This window comes from Podarcis bocagei, assembly GCF_964188305.1.
Source record: "Podarcis bocagei genome assembly, chromosome: 13".
NCBI classification, from domain to species: Eukaryota; Metazoa; Chordata; class Lepidosauria; order Squamata; family Lacertidae; genus Podarcis; species Podarcis bocagei.
In genome coordinates, this window is record NC_138138.1 from 36,528,192 (window position 1) to 36,545,540 (window position 17,349).

Sequence of the window (17,349 nt, forward strand, 5' to 3'; positions counted from 1 at the left end):
TCCTATAGAGACGCACCAGGGATGCTTGGGGTTAGCTTGTATGTTCGTTTATTTTTTAAAAAATATATAGAGAAGAAAAAGAAAAAAAATAAGGTAATGCCAAAAAAAAGGAAAAAGAAAACAAAGGCGGTCAAATGCATTGGAACAAGTATAACACAGGAGGCATCTCACAGGTGGTGTTGCACTAAAGTTTGCACTTTCTGGAGTGTCCATGAGAATCCCGAGGCCTGAAGCCTTCTGTTCCCGTGGCTATGGATCAAGAGTGGGGCTTAAATAATTTACCGGCGGGAGGGTGAATGCGGGGGGCTGGCTTGCTCAGAAAATCCAAATACTCCAAAGAGGAGGAGGTCACCGAGAGATGGACACTGCAGGAAAGGGGCTCTGGCCCTCCTCTCTGGGTTGCCTGCATTTCTCCCCCTCTTCAACCTCACTAGAGTGCACGATTTTTCTCTGGCCCTGGCTTTGCGCTTTATTTCTCTCCCTTTAGTGCTCTTCCCCTTTTCATCATCTTACTCAGGACTGCAATGAGCCATAGAGCTTAGTGACAAACTTCCTTGGACTTCTCTCTCTCTCTCTCTCTCTCTCTCTCTCTCTAACTAACACTGTAATCAGTTTTCAGTCTACCCATCTCCATAAAACATCTTTCCAAGTGTCAAAACTATCCACACATTAGATATCCATCCAGTCTCTCTCTCTCTCTCTGTCTCTTTCTCTCTCCCTCCTTACTTACTGAGCAATTCTGGTTCTTTGAACACATGGACACTCCACCGTCTCCCTGGAGAAGGCCACCCCACCCATCTGCCTTTGGCCTTCTATTATCTTTCCTTGGAATTGTTCTCTTTTGTGCATGGATCTTCCATCAATCACAAGCAATAAGGTCAAGTGCTCCCTTCTGCCTGATGCATGATAATGACTTTCCTATGATGTAGATATTCCAAGAACACTCAAGTTCCTACAGATGAAGGAGCTGAGGGCAGGCATGGAAACCAGAATGTGGTTGGGGAGCAGGAAATTCCAGGATTTGACTGGGTCTGAAGGAGAAAGCTTAAGAGACCCAGCCTTCTTCCTTCACGTCTCCCCGCCCCACTTCTCTTCTGTTCCTTTTTTCGTTTTCCGCACACAGAAAAAAAACGATAATGGAGCACTCCTTGTTAAGATGAGTGCTTTCACTGTGATTTTTTCCCTGATTCCATCCGAAGCTGGGATGGAGTGGCGCTTTGATCTGATTGCAAAAAAAAAGGAGCGGGGAGAAAAAAAGAGACTCAACAACAACAAAAATGAAATGCAGGAAAACAAAAATAAACCTATTTTTCAGCAGATATATATATATATAGAACAAGAGGATCAGAACATTTGTTGGCGACCATGAGTGGGGAAATATTTCACCTGTAAGCTTCTCCTGGAGCAACAGAATATGGGGACACATTATTTAGCAGCAGAGTACGGGACATATTATTTTTCAAAGCAATGCTGCTGAGACAGACAAAATAAAAGCTTAAGGAATAGTGTCGCCGAGCTAAACTATTTAGAATCTGCATTTTCCAAGCCAGCATGTATTTGCATGTGATACTGTAAGCGACAATATTTAATGTTATATGCAAAAACAAAAGAAAAAACAACAACACAAAAAAAGAACAACTACAACAAGAGAGAGAGGTATACTTTCCTTCTGGACTTGCAATGCCCTGCAACAATAACAATCACCAAATTTAGCCAGTGCCCACTCCCCTGACCTGTTCCCATCCTGCAAGGGGGTTGGAGGCACCACACATTGTAGGAGCCTGGTGTATCCTAAAGGGCTTTTTCCTTCCCTGGGTGTGGGATTATTGATGGCTGTAAGATGCCGGCAAGGAGAGTTCTCTGTCACAGAGCAGAATTCAAAAGCCTCATGTTTGTAAGAAAATGTTTATAAATCTGAAACAATGCAAAGGGGAGAATGTTGTGCACACTGTCAACTCATATAAGTAAGCCCCAGAGGAAAAGACAGGACGCAGCAAGGCTGGCGTTTTATTATGTGAGTGTTCAGAGAGTTGGCCCAGCAGGACTGCAAAAAGCAGTGGTTTTGAAGGGTGGCCAAGCTGAAAACAGGAAGTGGGAGATGCTCTGATGTGTTGCAAACTCCATACATAGAGGCATTCTCTGTAGCTGATGTATTTTGGTGAAAGAATTCTATTTTGTCAGTGGGGTATAATACAGAGTGGCATGTTCCCTTTGTAGATGTTCTGGAAGATGGGAATCTTCAGTGCCTCAGCTACCATTAAAAACCGGTTCCCCAAGCAATTAGCAGTTGTAAAAGAGAAAAACAAACAAACAGCAAAGCACCACTGCTTGTTTGAAAAGTATAGGACCAATCTGACTGAATATTTTTTTAGGTGTGTTAAGATTTGCAAATTTGCACAGCTCCAGTTTTTCCAATTAATGCACTTTTGAAAAATGTAAAACTATGTTTTGTAAGAGGCTTAGGAAACGAAGAGTGAACTGTTGGAAGATGTCTCCTTACAGTTTTTAAAGAGAATTCCTCAACTTGGAAGTAGTTCTGGAGCTTGACTGAGCCAGTGATGGAGGCAGGATGACCCCTGTGGCAGCCAAAATATTTTATGTGTGGTCTGAAAGTGAGCTTAATAGGGGAGGATTCTGTCCTCAACCTTGTTGCTTGTTCCATAAGCAGTCTTAAAAGTCGCTCTCTAGGAACGAATATTATGCGTAGCTGAAGTGATTGGTATCCCATAGTTCAATGCTGTTCCTCTTGCTTCTTGTTGGCAGGCCTTGCATTCACAGGGTAAAGACATTCATATCCTTGATGGCTGATGTGTGATAGCCAGAGTTGCACAAAAACAAGCTATCTTGTGGTTATGAAATGGCAGCTGGTAGGCACTGGCCAAACTGATTTATACGTTAACCATTATTTACTCCATGTAAAGCCTGTGCTAAATGCATCACATCTTCATCAGCATCTGATTAGCCTTATGGAGTACAGAGCTGGTCTATTAAATGTTGACCTTAAAGGTCATAGATACCTTGTTGTCATTAAACTTATCAACATATCATTGCATATCATTGTGGTGGCCAAGTGATCAGCTCTCAGAGAGCTTAGAAACCTTTCCCCTTCCACCACTACACATTTGATAAAACATGTTTATTTGTTTATTTAAAATATTTCTGTCCCAACTTTCTATCTATCCCAACAGGATGCCATGGCAGCTAACAAAAGTTACAGTACCATTGTAAAAATTCAAGAGCAAGATATGTTAAAAGAACATGTAGTTCATTTCTCTTATGCTAACCAGACAGGAGCAAACTCATTTAGTTCAGACAGTGGGTGCTTAACCCATAGTCTGTGTCAAGCTATCCATAGTAAACAGTTACCAGTTCTTGACCAGTTGAAGAAGCTACCTACCATTCACATTTAAGAGATAAAATGACAAATACTCTTCTCTTATGCCTTCTATACTTTGGTTCTCGTAACTAGTAGAAGTTCAAAATCTCCTCTTACTCTTCATTGTAGCAGTATAAGTAGCCTGCTTTTTGTAGTTTAAGTTTATTACTCAAAGCATTTGGTCTGCTGTTGCCAAAGCTACATTTGTACCCATAAAGACTTTAGAAACCTTTGTGTTAAATGAGGAGCAATAAGACAAGCTAAAAGCAAACAGAAGAAGGTAACAGCATGTCTATTGAGAGAAGGACAGTGGAGACAAGACTTCATTCAGACAATCATATCTCAGCCAGATAAATCAAAATATGAATGAGGCTTGTGTCAGCACATGCAACCCCTTCCTCCATTCTCAGAGTATTGTAGTTGAACTTGGAAGCCTTCAATTATTAACTGTATTTTTCCATTTCATTTGAACCAAGACACTATCATTATCATGTTCAGGACAGGACAGGACCTTAAGTCGCCTTCAAACCATGGTTTAAGATCCTGGCTTGTTCCAAGCCTAGTGACCATAGTTTCCCAGTTTAGATGAAGTAGGAAATTGTGGTTGATTCACAATTTCATGGCTTATTGTGGCACACCAACAGTGCAAGAACAGAGGCAAAATGCTTGTGTAGATCTTGGCTTATTTAGCAGAGATATGATTGTTCAAAGTCAGCACTGGCTATTTTATTAGACTTTTGTCTGCATTGTACCCAGTTGTAACATTTTTTCACAGTCCAAATTGATCAAAGGAGTAATCTCATGTGAAAGTAACTTCTTTTTAATGCCCATAAAATAGCTCTCTTATAGATATAACCAAGGGGCTTCTGGGACTGATTTGAGGGTGTGGGAAGTCAGCCAACCTGAGAATCAATGACAGTCATGTGAATGAACCAGTTCCCCATTATTCTTAACTTGGAAAATCAGGTTTGTTCTTGTTTGTTAGTTAAAAAAAACCAGGACCAAACTATGCTTTAAAATCCTGGTTTATTAACTACCTGTTAGTTAGGCAAAATCACAGATTCCCAAATTTGGAAATAATGGGGAACTGTAACTAGTTCAAAAGTGGAAGTTTTTATCTTCTTTTTGTGCATGCAGAAAATGAAGAGAGGGGAGGACTGGGTGTGCTAGCTTGAGCTTTGTGCAGGCTTGCTCTCATAACAACAAGCCATTGTTTGCTATCATACCTAAATCGGACATGGGAATGCATTTATGACAAATTATATCAGTTTATACCAATTAAACTCTCATAGCTCACAGGCACAAAAACTCTTTCCTGGGAATTGCAGTTGATTGTAAGGTTATTGGAAATTCTGTGTTAAGAGATCCTTATAAATCTCCCTCCATCTCTCAGTGCTATTGTCCCTAGGTTTCTTGGGGATTATGAATGAATATTAAACCAGTTCAGGTCTGTGGGGTGAATGCTTAGTTTGTTTTGTTTTGTTTTAACATTTCAGCCTTGATAATCCAGCTAAAGATAATCTGAATTTAGGCTAATATAGTCGAAACATCAGTAAATAAAATATAAGAAAACAATAATATGAAATATAACCCCAACAACAGCAGATTAAACACTTCAGTATAAAAACCGAAAGCCTGTTGAACTAAAACTGTCTTCACTGCCCATCTGGAGGCTAATAAAGATGGAGCTGAGCTGTCTTTCCTTGGGAAGAGTGCACTCCAGAGTCCTTGTATTACAGCAGAGAAGACCTTGCTCATTGTGTCCACCTGCTGCACATCTAACAGTATGCCCCATAATTCAGAATGGCCATTGGGCACCTGCTATTTCTTATATGTGTGTGTGTTTGATTTCCAGACCCCCTTTAGGGCCCTCTACTAAGGCAGCTACTAATTTATAAAACTCAATATATCACTGAAGTCAGAAACATATCAAAATTCCATAAAGCAGTAGAGTCTGTTTAAACAGCCTTGCATAATAACCTTTAAAATATTTAAAAACATTTCTAGCCAAGATAAATCCAATTTAAAATATCAGTACTCAATATCTGTCAAAAGGAAACAACCTAAAGCAAATTGGTCTTTGGAACCCATTTGAAGGCATCCCACAAACATTGGGGCCACAACAAAAGAGGCACTAACCCTCATGCCACCAACCTAATCAATCTCACTGACCAGGAGGGCCTCTGTAAATTACGGTAATCTCAGAGTTTGTATAGGTGAAAGTGCTAATTCACATAACTGGGCCCCAAACCATTACAGCTTTAATGGTCAGTATCAAGTCTGAATGAATTTAACCAGCCCAAAGTCAATTCAAAGAGCCTTCCCAGTTGAAGGATGGATAAAAGCATTGTTAGATGCAACCAAAACTTTGCCACACATTGTTTACATGTTTCTAACACGCACCCTGAAATACATACTCTTAGTTTGTTTCTTATAATCTATTATGTTTGCAAAAGGATTTCAGGGCAAATGACAAAACACAGCATAACATCCATTAGTCGGCTGATTTTAATGGTATTCACAGAGATTCTAGTTGTCCTTAATATTAGGGTCTTGTTGTGTCGAATACGTTCATTATGTGCTAGCCTAGGGATTATTTACTTCCTCATAGGTAATTTAGGTTACAATTGTTCCTTTGGTCTAGTTAAGAGTGGAAGTTCTGTTGAAATCAGTGGGGCTATATTCCTACTAAATGTATTTCAGGATTAGAGCCGTGTTTTGTAGTTTGCGTAAACATCTCCTGATCTTGCTAACTATGCTCTCTCATCTTCATCAGCATGTGATTGGCTTCTCAGCATCACATGCTACTGAAATCATTCCATCGGTAGAATGCTGCCATGATACTAGCAAATGCCGGCAGTGACATATAAGGCCTAGTTTACATCAAGGTGGTCAATCTGTATCTGCGCTGTACCAGTTAAGATTGCAAATTGGGGCTTCCTTGAATTAATGCCACATACAACAAAATAAATAAATCCAATAGCATAGAAAATTAGATGTCAAGGAAATGGGTTCTTCTAGCCATATAGGTCCTTGATGCTAGTTACATATCTGTGTGCAGCATTATTATTATTTTAGAGACGACCATTCAATTATGTGTCCCATTCCCTGCAGTCCAGAATGCTACAACCATGTGAGAACTACCCACCAGATGTTCATAGAGGCAGTAATTCAAAGGACCATTTTTCTCAATGATCTTTCAAATCTCATAATTCTACTACCCTGGTTAGCAACTAGGTAGGACTACTTTAGGAAGGGAATAAGGAGTGTTGGGCCAATGCTTATATTCCTTAAAAGTGGTCTGTGAGCATGTTCTGTTACACCAATGCCACTTTCTTTACACATTTTATGACTTTAGGTTGTCTCTGTTCATCCTTCAGAGGGCTGGACTTAACCCAGAAATGTCCAGTTACTGACCCCTGTTCTTTGTTTTCATCTAATTCTTATTGAGAAAGGAGCCTTGAGTCCAATAACAGGACCTTGGTTAGCTGAACCCTAGGGTTGCCATATTTCAAAAAGTGAAAACCTGGACACAAAAGTTGAGCTATTTTTAAGGAAATTTGCCAAAATCTACATTTCTGACAAGGGTTGCCATACATCTGGATTTTCCCTGACATTTGAGCAATTTCTGCCCAGACACTGTTTCCGATGGCCGAATATCGACTATGTCCAAGGAATTCCAGAGGTATGGCAGCCCTACTGAATCCTAACCTCTGAACTTGAGGACTTTGTGGCCTGTATTCTTTAATGCAGTCTGTTCTTTAATGCAGAATAGTAAAACCCAGTGTTATTGGCCTGTAGGGTTGTGTGTGATTAACTATTTCACTCTGATTATTCCCCCCCCCCCCCATTTTCTTAAGAGCTACCACTCCCTATTTGGAAACCTATCCATCTCACATACTATGCAAACATTTCCCCTGCTTCTGCGGAGGCACATACATCCCACTCCTCCCCAAGAATCCTATCTAACCTCAACCTGTAACCCCCCCTCCCCAGATAGTGGAAGCTCTTTATGCAACGATTCCTATGCAAAAATAAATAATAAATAAATAGCTGGCTAGATTCAGGAGAGTGATTAGGAGCCCCTCTCCTCTGGCAAATTTGGGAGAGGGGTTAATTAATGCAAGCTCCTGTCTAAAATAAAATCCCCTTTGCGGTGCATTTTGCTCCTGCCCACTTCCGGGCTGGGAAAATGGGGGGCAGTTCGTTAAGTTGGTCATATTGACCAAGATTTCCCTTTAAAGGACACACAGAGTCCCATATAAGTTGATTTAATAAATGTCCAGGTGTGTAACTGAGATAATGGGGTGGGGAGGCATTTGAGGGAAGGGGTGTGTTGACTAAGGCCGCAATCCTGTGGATTCTTACTAGGGAGTAGGGCCCATTAAACACAATGAGATTTCTAAGTAAACATACTTCAGACCCTACTATACAAGTCTGCTCCCCTATGATTTGGTGCCCTGCGCCACTCTACAATATTGATACCCTAAAACATAACTAAGCAAACAACAAGCCAGTGTGCTTTCTAACCTGCAGGTGCTCCTGCAGCGGACGGCCTTCTTTTACGGTACATCATGATAACTATAGATTCTCTAGAAATGACTCCCCACCACCACTTTAAAAGTTATATATGTAGGAGAGGAACGGGACTGGTTAGCCTTGGGACTTCTGTGTGTGTTGCATTTCTGCACTTTAAATCCTGCTTCCCACTCACCTATCAGGGTTAATGGGCAATTTCCTTTCACAACATTTTCATTTGTATGGTATGGTTTGGTTTGGCTGGTTTGTTGGAGCTGATCTTCATGTTCATGAAGTACAGCTCTCCTGGACTATACCACTTCAGAATACAGTGGGGGGTTTTCAGGGGGGCGGGTCACAGTTTGCATAGGCTCATAAACAGCCACTGATTCATCTGGGATGAGTACAATTGTCTCCAGGTGAGCAGTGGGGGGGGGGGAATTTCTGCAAACTGGATTGAAATAGGTTCTTTGCTTTTTCAGTCTGTAGATGGCTTACATGACTATGCATGAACATGACTGCTAATATTTATTTGTTGATATTAAACATTGTGGAGTTGGTTTGCCAGTTTGAATGCTCCCCCATTTAAAAAATTTTGTATCTGTAGAAAACTAACATGTCAAGGAGAAGACGAGCCTAGAATCAGCAACATGCTAGCTTTCTGTGGATAATTTTTATTTTGTTTTATTTATACCAGTCAAGCATTCTGAAGTAGTACAAGCCATCCTGCATCCTGAAATGGTGGAGTCCCATTAGAGCTGTACCACACGTGTTTTGCAAATTGGTTCTGAATGCAGAGACTGAGATAATGTTGTAACAGCATCTCTACCCAAAAGTACCACAGACCCCACCTAGTAATATTGTCACTTTATTTGTATGTTCTCCTTTTGCTCTAGTTTTGGGGTATTTTCTTCCCTGCCCAGATGAAGAAACATAATTTTTCTATGAAAAAAATTGTAACAGCAACATCAATGTTGCTCTCACATTCAGTATGTTAATTTTAGTAGAATCGTCTTCTCTTTTTTAGTATTTCTTTAGAAAGCATTTGACACTTACATGGCAATAGAAATATGTTTTTTGCAGCTTCAAGATATCTTGATTTCTTTTCAATTTAAATAATTTTGGTTTCTAAATTTATTTTGTGCAATACAGGGCTCATCCAGACTTCTGTTTGCCCCACTGCTTTCCCCTGGGGAAACCCAGGCCTAGTACTTGATCTTTAGCACTCAGTTTGAGCATCTTTCTGGGCGGCAGAAGACAAGCAGAAGTGTGGATGAGCCCATAGTTGAGTTGCCAAAAAAACAACCCCTGCATTTTTAGGGAAAAAATGATTCATGCATTTGAGTTGCCAAAAAAATGAAGCAAAGAATGTGGTTTTTTAATATAAAATATATATTCCAGGACAGGGGGGAAATTAATAAAAAATAAAATGTGACCCCTTTTTGTAAGAAACATGGGGAAATGCTAGTTGTCATTGATATTTTCCACATGCAGAATGCTACCAGCTCTCATTTTTGCTTCAAAAACCAAAACATGTATGCAGTTTTTCATTTTTTTGACATTTCTGACCCCCCCCCCACTTCTCCAAAGCAGAACAAAACAGTTAAATTCAAGCAAGTTTAAAGTGTTTACACCTCCCCTGAGATTTTCGGGGGGGGGATAAGTTATGATTTAAGAAATAATTTTTTAACTTGAGACATGTTGTGTTTTATTTTCAGTGTGCAAGAAGAGATGAAGAATGTTGTTTTATAAACTTGCACATAAAATATTCATAAATATGGAGGGTTGGAAATTTTAAAATTTGAAGAGTGTCATGGGTTTTGAACAAGCTTCTACTATTAAAAAAAAAATCTGATTTGTTTTGGTTTTCATCCAAGCCAGACTGAGATGTTATATAGAAGAGTATTGATGAAGAGCAACCTAGTGGGGGCCGAGTTGTGAAGGAACCATCTGGCATCTGCTTAGGGTAGCATGCAGCCCATAACTGAAAATGTCCAGCTCAACAAAGACTATGGAGTTAATGGTGTCTTACATCAGTATTTCACCTGCATACCCTGGTGTTTAACTGGGTACAGAAAGTGCACTTGTGGTAGTTGTTTGCTGAGTGTTCTTTGTGTATGGTTGCCCCCAGGACTTCTTTTGGCCAGAGCTCAGAAACTTTCCAGAGCACAGCTTTGGAACACAAAAATCAGTAACCCTTCTGAGGATGCACGGAGTGCCTTTCCTTCACTACCAACTGCAATCCATCTCCAATAATCTGGGAGCTTCTGAGTCAGAGGGTGAGGCTTCTGAGAAGGCTTGTGCCCTGGCACATCTTTTTTTAGGAGCTTATTTTAGAAAGCTTGCATGACAAATCTGTAGGTTGGTACAATGTGTATCAAGGTGAGAGTGCTTGTAGGGAGAGGGTGTCCTTCATGAAATCTATGATCCCCACTCACTGACTCAACTTTAGCCAAAACATGACCCACAGTTATTGTAAAAGATAAGGAGCCAGGTCCCCAACCTCCCTGTAATTCAAGCTCTGTGTAGCCAAACAAACAGGAGAGACACAGTCTAAAGGCCTAAGGAAGACTTCATACATTAACAGAGAAGTGAAGTGCGAAAACTCTCTGAGAATCATCCTCTGCTCTCCACATGTTTTATTCCAAAGTCCTAGTCAGAAGTATGGGAGCTTTGGATGATGAATTGGCAAGGGAAAGGCACCCTGCACATGTTCAGAGGAATTATTTGCTTCAACCAGTACCTGCAGTAGAAAAAACCCCGCACATTTCCAGCTAGGGCATTATAGGAGAGGAGTGAATCCCAAGGCCAGATCTCCAGCTCAAGGTGAACAGGCTCAAGCACTAATGTGAATGTGAGTAAATGTCCCCAGGGAGTGCATGCGGTGGTTGTGAGTCAGTCTGAGGTGGTTCTAGGTTTGTGTGTTGTTGGCCCAAAGATGGATGCTAACAGCTGCCCACTAAGAGTGTGCAAGAATAAGTATGATGTATTTCCATTGTATGGTCATAAGGTAGAAACAGCCCAGGACTTGGGTGTCTGAAGCAGAAAATCCAAATGGTTCCTTCACCCAATGATTGTGAAAATAGTAAAATAAATAATTGACAACATATTGGTATTTATCTATGTGCCAGAATGTGTTGACTGCCTTGTCCTACGGGTGGTAAGTTAGAAGCAGGCCTTGTAGCGATGAAGCATAAAACTGACCATGAATGATGACTGAAGTTTCTCATGCAAATCTCTGCATTTGATTGAATATGGGCATTAGTGGAATAGTCCATTTGATCTTTTAGCCATTAGTGTAGGAGTAGTTTGTATTTATTTCACTCTTTAGAAGGAAAGTAGTCTTTCAAGTCTTCAATGGCTTGAATAGACCACATCTATCCAATTTGATGGATTAAGTTCACCCAGTAGCTGGAAACAGTTCTGATCAAAGGTGGGCTGTTTTTATTCAACATCCTTTAGCTCTGCCAAACTATGCCCTGCGTCTGTGTGCCTGTGCAACTGTCTGGGTGTGTCTGCTACAAGACAATCTCTCCTTACCTTTGCTAAGCTGGATACATGCATCTAGGTGCATCCCCAAGGTGGGTGGTGGGAGGGGGGGGGAATATACATGGATAAAACCCTGATTCATTCTGGAGGTACAGGGGACAGAGTGCCCTATTCTCTTGCAAATGGTAGGGGTGTTTGAGGCCTTGGAAGGAGAGGGGAGAGTAGACAGCTGGTGCTTGAAGGGGGCTCCTACCTTTCAGCACTGCTTTTCCCCAATGCTGGATTAAATTGGGAGCAAGGGTGAGACATGGAGGAAAGACGGGTGATTTCAGACTCAGGTTGGGTGTGGGCGGGGGGAGTGGAAGTGTGGTTTTGCCCCATGTTGGTGGGGGTGTGGCTTATGGGGGGGAAGGTTGATTATGTTTGGCAGAGGATGGTGCCAAAAGAGGGGAAGGAGGGGTGGGCTCAGGGATGGTGGGGGAGGGACACAGAGCTATTTTTTCAAGCAGATGTAATATAATAATTATAATAATAAAATTTAGAAAGTGATGCTATTTTTTCACAAATCCCTCTTTTTCCCTCTTCCAGTTGCCACAGCAACATTTTTAAAAGTCCTGTACTGGAGGCATAAGGATTTCCCACGGGGCCAATCGAGGGAGAGAGGACCACTGAAAATGTAGGGGGTGAAGGAAGAGTATTATTTTGCCAAAAATAATAATATGTAAGAGAAAGATTTCTTTGTGGTTTTCAAAGCGTTCTTCTCCCAAATGTGAGTGATATTTCTTCTGCTCACACTGAGCAAAAATATTAAATCATGTCAATTGCTCAAGAGGAACAAAACAAACAAACTTTTATAAAAAAAATTTATCCACCCAAAACTTTTCACTCTCTGAAAATGTGCAATTTGACTTAAAAAAAACAAAAAACTTTATCTATGCTCAATCCCAAAACTGAAACTTTAATATGGAATGCTATATTTTAATGCCTTGAAACTTGAAATTATTTTTTACTACTTTGTCATTATAGGTGACCAAAAAAAATAAACTAGACCAAAAAAAAATAATTAAAATCCTAAACATTAAGTTTTCAGGAATTTCAGTGTTTAAAAAAAACAACCAACAACATTTCTTTGATCATTCCAAAAAGAAATTTGACAGGAAAATTTCAAACAGTTCAAGAGAGAATTGTAAAATGTGGGGGAGATGAACTTTTCTCTGACACACACAACAGAAATGCCAGGGTCTTTATTCTACCCGACACCCCGTGGTATTTCCTTCCTTCACATGCAATTCATGTGCCAAAATGTTTTGAATTCTCAAATGAATGTTGAACTGTTAAGTGTTGGGAGGCATTTGGTGGGGCTGGAGGGTCAATGGGGACAACATACACACTTGTATTAATGTACCGAACCCCTTATCCCTTCTGTCTTTGTTTCATTCTTTATTTCTTCATGCTTCTCCACCTCCCGCACAGCCTCATTCTTCCTTCATTCTAGAGGAGCTGCCCTATTAGACTGTTGCAGCAAAACCAGACCAACCAAGAGTCTTGTTGTGGCACCTTAAAAACTCAATATAAGTTCGCTATAAATTCATGTCTTTAGTTTCAGTAATCCCAATTAACTGTCATGGGCTTCCCCCAAAAGAATCCCAAGAAATTTTAGCTTGGTGAGACTATTCCACCCGACTCTTGTACTTTCATTACTACAATTTCCCAAGACAGAGGGGAAGATTATTAAACTAGTTTCTGTCTTTGGTGTAGATAAGAGCTAACAAATTTATTGTGATGGATGCTTTCTAATTAAACAGGGCGGTCACCTGTACAAGTTCCTGCTGCAATAAAAAGTTGTCTTTAAGGTGTCACAAGAATAAGATTCTTTGTTATTGTTTTGCTAGGTCACACGGCCTCCTTATTGTCCTCTTGACAGGAAATTATTTCTAAGAATTTAAATTTTGCTCATTCATTCCATTCACATCCAAACCATTCTCGGTTCCAACGAAATAAGCAAACTATGTTCTCTTTCCACTCCCTCCCCGCACTCCAGTTTGCCTTTCAAAGGACTTGAAGATGAAAATACGAGACAAGAACACAGGCTTAAAAAAAAAAACACCACAAGTGCGGAACTGGTGACTCTTGCCTCTGTCCAGCTCTGGGCACTGGTATATGTGGAAGGAAACAGACTGTTCCACATATAAGTATTCCTAGCTAGATGGGCACCTGCATGTGCAACTAAGTGTTCCACGTGCAGTTCTGTCCTCGGATCTGGTAGGAGAACCTCTTTTAAAAAGCTAACATCCCAATGATTGGCTGCTTTGGAGGGGCAGAATGGATTCACTTACCCTTCCATGCCAAATAGCAAATTGGTAGGGTTTCTTGATCTGTTTTTAAGAGCTGAATGTGCACAGCCCCATCTCTGCACATGCTCCAGGGGATCCCACAAAACAACTTCTGGCAAAATGCATCAAGAGTTTGCAATCCTGTGTGTGCACAGAAATTGTGTCTGTGTATATACATATGCACACAGACGTACACAAGCATAGGGCAAAGTTTCTGCACACGCATACATAATAAAATAATAAATAGTAATAATAAAAAGTACAGTTGCAGTTTGCATGGATAATCTCTCTCTCTCTCTCTCTCTCTCTCTCTCTCTCTCTCTCTCTCTCTCTCTCACACACACACACACACACACCAAAAAAAACAGTACTAGAGACCCATGTGAGAAAGCATCCCCTGTTTTTCAGAAAGGCAACAATCACATTGGCAGTGAGCACATAAGCATAGGTAATAACTTCCACACAACCATTTCTCCAAATACACATACATTCCAAAAGATGTGCACACCATCAGAAAACAAAAGTGGTTTGCATACACATCGTGACTCACCAAAGCTATCAGCATATGGGACCCCTCCAGAAATTCTTTTTATTGCTCATTCATGACAATTTGTGACCCTGATGCTATTAAGGCAGTCACACGTGATCCCGCTTCCAATATTGTTTGTCCCGACAAAGATTTTGTGTGCAGTCACGCTGCTTCATTTCCAAGCAGTGCATAGCTTATAACTTCCTCCTGAAATCCCATAGCTTTCTATACCCCAAGCGTTCTGGGGTATAGAAACAAAAGCTGAGTTTTGTCCCAGCTTTGTTGCATGATTGCCCTTTTAGCCAGCAATAATGTGGTAACATTGGGGAAGCATTGCAGAGCAAACTAAAGCAGAATAAACCTACCACTAATGCATTATTGTGTCAAGAACATGTTGCAGAACATACCCACAATAAGAAACAACCATCTGGAGGGTCCCTATATGTCATATATAGCAGCCCAAACCAATTTAACTGCTATTATAGCTGCTCCCAAAATTCCTGGGTTGATACTTTTTGATGTGTTGAATGTTCACAGTTTGACCTTCTCAATAGGGTTTCCAGCTTTTTCAGCTACACTCTCTAGCTGTGCCCTAAACAATAGCTTGATCAGCAACTGGCAGGCAGCAGGGTGGCCACATGTCAGACTTTACAGAAAACATTCCTCTATTTGGAGGGATGTCTAGTCCTAGTTCAAAGCTTTAAAAAAATCCGAATAAGGAAAGCAGCAGGGGCCTTGAAGTGGCTGGTCAATTTTTAACACCTGGACAGAAAACTCAGCAGGCACGTGGGTCATGGTCTTCCTAATTTTGGTGAGATATGTTGTATTTAGATTTAAGTTATAGTAAGTATTTCTAAATTTGCATCTATATGTCTAAAGTAGCAGTTTTAAATTTAAGCAAACCTATGCCCCTTTTGTCCTCTGTTTTGGACAACGTATAAGGGCCCACCCTAGCAAGCAATAACATTTATGTCCATAATTACCAGTGCCAACTGAAAATTTGGAAACCCTACTTACTTAGCTGCTGTTAAAAAATCACTTGTTGAAGGAAAGGGGTTTTTTAAAAAGAAACAACTAATTTGCATTTGCAGTGTAATAAATGTATTGTCTAGAGATGACCTGCATAAACTGGTTTCTCTGCCATGGCTTCCCACACTGTCAGCTGAGTAGAGTAAGAAGAGGCCAAAGCTCTCTTAACAGAAATAAAAAATTAGTAGCCTCTGCAAAGTACAGTTCTCTGAGGTCCATGGAAGAAGCCATGGTCATTAAACTGATTTATTACTGGTTTAGGTTGTAATACAGATGTGTCCCCTAGGGATATACTTGAAGAAACATTCATGACTGGGTAATCCACACTCAGTATTCACACACTGGGCAACACACAGAAGTGTGTAGCCCATGCATTTACGCACAAACCAGCACATCTATGCAAAGCATGGGCTGATGGCGCTCACACTTGCCCACCTAATTCTGACTCACATTCTCAGGGCATATCCACTCTATAATTTTTTTAGATCAGTTATAACAAAGATTCAGATGTCATGGAAACCCCAAACGAATTCTGGGAACCGTAGTTTGGTGAGGGTGCCGAGACTTCTTTGTTAGAGATCCCTAGCTCCCCACGTAAAATTCCAGTTCTCAGGGTCCCCTGGGGAGAGGCAGGTGTTGATAATGCCCACGCTCAACACAGATATAAAGAAAGCATATATATACATGTACACCCACAGTCAGAGAGTAGCAGGACCCCACAATATGCAAACCATCTAGCCGGACATGTGCACCACATCACCACAACCTCATCAGTCCCACACTTTGCAGCTGTTTCTTGTGGGCCAGTGAGTTCTCCCATTGCTGGGCTGCGCTACGGGGACAGAAAGGCAGCCATTTTGGACTGCAATACAAGGAGGCAACGTTGCTCCTCTTTCAGAGACTTTTATGCTGCTCCCTCCATCGCACACATGCTCTCCCTTGTGGAAGAGCTACCGCCAGGTCAATCTCATACAGAAAGCAATAAACCAGCCCCCATTGCCAGCCTGTCCCAATAAGGGAGAGGCTCTCTGTACACAGCAATGCACTCTCACACTCTGCCTTGTGGCGACAGGACAGCACGGGGCATCAATTGCATCACATCACCCTCTCTCCAAAGCCAGCCAGTTTGACAAAGCCCCTTTCATCCTTCTCACCTATGCCCTTTTCTCCTTCCATTGTGGCTTAGACTCAACTATCCCTTATCATTCTAGCTATTCCTTCTCAGTCACAGCCAGCAAGCCCCTATTTTCTCTTTCCACTCATCCAGTCCAACACATACCCTTCCATCAGTTTACCCAGCCAATTGTCCATGGCCCACATATTTTCCCATCCACCTTTCTAGTTTCCTTCACATTTCTCCCCCCAAGTCAATCCAGCTCAAACATCACATTAAATCAGAATGTATTTCATCAGTAATTTCACCAAAATATGTAGGAAAGCCAGAGACCTAAGTTGCTGGCAATCTCCCATATTTTATCCATCCATGCCGCATGGGTTCTTAAAGTGACTCACCAATTCTTCTGTCTTTATGAAGTCGTGCACATCATATTATCCAAGGCTGATCCATCCTCGTAACAGATTTGTACATGATCTTGGTGATACTGGCTCCAGTTTGCACCATGGCTACGGTTTGCATCCACTCCGTCATAATCTATTCATGGTTTCTGTTGGTGAACATCATTGGTCCATCGTCATTAAGCATTTGTCCATTTTCCCTTCCACCCATTTTTCACCTCTCTAGTCCTCCTTCATTAACTTCTTCACATGCACCCTGATGCCTCATTTGTCTTGTACTGCAATTTGCCCAAGAGAGGGAGGGATTAACCAGCGAAATAGAAGGAGCAACTGGGCCAGACTGGTTTTGGTTGCTCACTACCACCCACCCTTGCATCCTTCCATTAACATTCAACTCTGGTGCTACAAGGGACTCCTGGATGAGGGTTTGGGCCTGTGTTCCCCTGAAAACTCTGTTAAGACCTGGCCCTGCCTCCCATCCCTTTGCATCTCCCCTTGATGGCGATAGAGAGGGAGGTGCATCTCACCTTTTTCCCATTCACAGTGATCTTTTTATTTCT

General features: G+C 41.2%; 1 long non-coding RNA gene across 1 annotated transcript; it reads left to right on the forward strand.

The window, feature by feature from the left end:
* Window positions 1–7: 7 nt before the first annotated feature.
* LOC308572748 lies at window positions 8–16,941 on the forward strand. Its single transcript, XR_014001856.1, has 2 exons — window positions 8–10,815; window positions 10,847–16,941. It is a non-coding gene; the product is annotated as an uncharacterized lncRNA (long non-coding RNA).
* The last annotated feature ends 408 nt before the right edge of the window (window positions 16,942–17,349 follow it).